Raw genomic sequence first — 3,799 nt, forward strand, 5'->3', positions numbered from 1 at the left:
ACAGACAGACAGACAGACAGATAGACAGACAGACAGACAGACAGGCAGAGACAGACAGACAGGCAGACAGACAGACAGACAGACAGACAGACAGACAGACAGACAGACAGACTTTCTAAGATTTTCTTAGGTGTATTTGAAAAATATACATGATTGGATCGGTCACAATAATGCGGAGTACTGCATGCAATTATTTTACGTGTATACTCAATGAAGCAAAGCGTTATACCTACATTGCTTTAAGATCCTAGCTAGTCTGGGAACCGTTTCTATAAAACTATGTTTCCTAACTAGCAGTATCATGACAACAAGTACTCAGTTGAGCACCACCAATATCATGAATATGACCGACTGGACTGTGTTCGACAGGTGCATCCAGACGCAGCGCCCTCTATCATTAGATCATTGGTCTCCCAGGCGACGCGCTGGCTTGTGCAGAAGTCAATGCGTCCGGGTAGTAGTAAATAAAAGTATCCATCGAACGTGACACATTTCCCGCGGAAGTTGTTCTAAATATCCATGGAGATTTAAGCCAGGAAAAGTCTTCACCAAGGTGAGTGATAAATATGTATGATTGCTCAATACAGTAAAAACAAACAGGTTGAGGGAAAAAAGCATGGAAAAGATTCACTCGAATCAGACGATGTATATCTCTCAGTGACAGTCAACACTAGGGTGCTGCTGGGTAGTTCTCTCGTTGTTCTATTATTCCACGCGATCCCCACTCTCCCGAGAGATGCAAAATGATGTTTTAAACCTGTCTAATATTTAATATTTATATATATTTTCAAACTATAACATTTACGCCCTGATCTAATTAACAGTATTACGACAAACAACAACCCCAGTAAAACAACAATCCAGAGCTTGAGTTTGTCATTCCAATCTTGTTGTTCGACAAACCTGGAACAACCAGATATATTTTATTCCGCTTGTTTTTTGAAATTCCGGTAGCACTGCACCAATACTTTCTTCGGCATTTTCTCCCTTCAGTATACTCAAAGTCAACAAAGTTTGCTTTCATTGGCAGCCTAATGGCCATAATTGAGGATTGAAACACATACGTAATCTACTTACAGGTCGAAAAACAAATTGAAAGAACGCTCGATATTGACACATAGGCCAACACGAGCATTTGCTGTGAGCATTTTAGTGAGCATTTTAATATAAACCCGTTCGCGTTCTTATTCTCATTACACTGTCGACTATTGTATGAGTTTTCCTGTCAGCTGATTCAACTTCCTCTGTTGAACAATCGCCATGTTTGAGATAAATGTAACTAGTTTACTCATTGTCTACCCAGTATCGATTTTTCTCTCCACGACAATGACTTGAGTAGCGTCACGGGAACACCTTGGTGAAGTGTACATTTCAGTCTGTCATATAATCGCTCGAAAACTTGTACATTTCAGAAGCGTGTAATGTACACTCCAACAAGCGATATTGTATAAACTGTTCACGGAGTTCTTTTCACTCAATAATGCCTCCGTGATTAATTCAAATCGCAATCAAACCTATTAGCCCCCATTATTACCTTACTATTGTCTTGTAAATGTACGACTTCAAAATCTTAGCAACGAGCTCTATAGAACTTACATCATGCTGTTCAGATTGCCCGAGGTATTTTTTGAGGGGGAGCTCTACTGTGGTCGAATATTTTGACTTGATCAGCCCGCGGATTGCGCTGCCAAGTTTAGCTGATTCCTGCTCTAAAGGTGTAAACTACGAATGAGTCTTAAATAAAGTTCATCACAATATATCATTGTGACAGGAGTGGTAGTAAAAACATGTTCCATTATCGATTTGTAACATACAATTATTGTATTGGGACATGCCTCCACGACTTCAAGGTCAGAGGTCAACCTGACTATTTGTTCGGTCTCACCTGTTCGACATGGACACCTGTTACCCCTGGTGATGTACTATACGGTGCTTGTGTAAACCAGAAACTTAGATTGCATAAATATCGCGCGACCTGCGGTGTAATATATTTCATCGAGTTTTCATTTTTAGGCAGAGGTATACAGGGAAGGGTGGGGGGGGGGCAGGTTGAATAGTACAGTTTTTCATGTAATATCCGTAAACGCTATCAGAATTCTCGAAAATCAAATTCGTACATTTATGATTTGTCACAACAACGAAAAAAAACAGTGGTATTTTCCCTTAATTGTAATCTGTAAAAGTTTTCTGTTGATCGGAGATTTGGTCGTGTGTGTCGCGTTACACACGAATGGGTTGTAGCTGACTTCTCAAATAAAGCATCGTTTTACTAACACAACCTCGGTTAAACTCACCTATAAATAATTAAGTATCATTCAGTGTGAGGAGTCATGCGTCACTGTTTACGCATTGTGTACGCGATTATTGTTGTGTTTGGATTGTATACAGTACAGCATTTACTACGTTGTTGTCTACAAACCTGGTTACCCTGGCAACATAACATTGTGCTAAGTTAACTTCAAATTCTGTAATGGTGAAATCAAATTGTGTTTTATATACTCGATAATTATTAAATGGCAGGAAATAATTTCGTGTTTAATGTATTTTTTGACAGCTAGTCATCCATAATGGTACATGTTAATGGTTCGAGGAACTGTGTACATAAATGGAATAGGTTGAACCTTAAATATGAATCACGAATCTCACACACGGTTAGATATTTTTAAACTATTTATCGCCAAGGCTAGCATTTTCACGACCCTTAAAACACAATTTTTAAACCCTGAAAACCAACAAGATCCTACAAAAATATTTTTAAAAAGTAACAAATAAAACCGAAATTATAGCAGTTGCGACAGAAATATTATAAACACTGTAAGCAGCCCTCGACACATGAAGTACTATTTTCGGTGACTCTTTGACCCTGCTATAACCCCTCTCTGACGATAAGCTCTACCACAGGTTAAGATTTGAGAGTTTGACCCTGGGGTCAAACTAGTCGCCCATGTTAATATAACTCCATTGGGACAACATTTGACATTTTGATTTTCATGCAAACGTAGTTTTAAAATTGTCAGCATTGCTGCTTCTCAAATCACACGAAACACAATGTGGTAATTTTGAATAGAGAAATTTACCAGTTCATTTTGAAAATTTCCACAGGCAAGAGTAGGTTACTGTTCCAGTACCTATAGTAGAAAATCTGGGGTATATATCATAGCTTGAAATTTTCAAAGGTGTAGGCCCATAATCAGTACTTAAGCATAACTTGATTATTTTGAAAGCCCAATCCAATCCGAAATTTCCCATGTTTAGTGTTATTTTCAAAAAATTTCCGTTCTTCGTAATTAATAAAACTGAACTATATTATTAGTTTTCGAGATTAGCTGACGTGACGTGTACAACTTTTGAAGTATAATATACTGCCCTTGTTTAAATTCACTCGAAACGACCACTGACGATATCGCCGTACGAATCGAGATGAATATCTTTGGATAGAGATGAACTTGGTTGATTTCAGTTATCTAGGATTTTTCTCAATAATACAAAGACAGTTTATGTGATCTATACCAACATTGTCAAGCTAACATCTGTTCTTGTGTAATCTAAATCAACGATCACCTGTTTATTACATCACGCCTCTTTATGTACTCTTTGATGAAGTGTGGACGTTAACCACTTCATTACAAAACTTACATGTGACGTCATAACTTTAGTGTCACATAAATCATACATATCATTTAGATAGGTTGTGTCATTACTTTTCATTTATTCACGGTCATGTTACCCACTTATTGAGATCAAAGGTTTGGCTATATGTTCGGCAATCTTCGGAAGTGCAATCATGGATACCGGTCTT

General features: G+C 37.9%; 1 protein-coding gene across 1 annotated transcript in view; it reads left to right on the forward strand.

Moving 5' to 3' along the window:
* Positions 1-471: 471 nt before the first annotated feature.
* The window catches only part of LOC144443756 (stabilizer of axonemal microtubules 5-like), a 10,347-nt gene continuing 7,019 nt past the window's right edge, over positions 472-3,799 (forward strand). Inside the window, exon 1 of the mRNA XM_078133299.1 lies at positions 472-553. The gene's annotated coding sequence lies outside the window, so the exon portion shown is untranslated. The remainder of the gene's footprint in view (positions 554-3,799) is intronic.

The sequence above is a fragment of the Glandiceps talaboti genome, chromosome 12 (assembly GCF_964340395.1).
Source record: "Glandiceps talaboti chromosome 12, keGlaTala1.1, whole genome shotgun sequence".
Taxonomy (NCBI): Eukaryota; Metazoa; Hemichordata; class Enteropneusta; family Spengelidae; genus Glandiceps; species Glandiceps talaboti.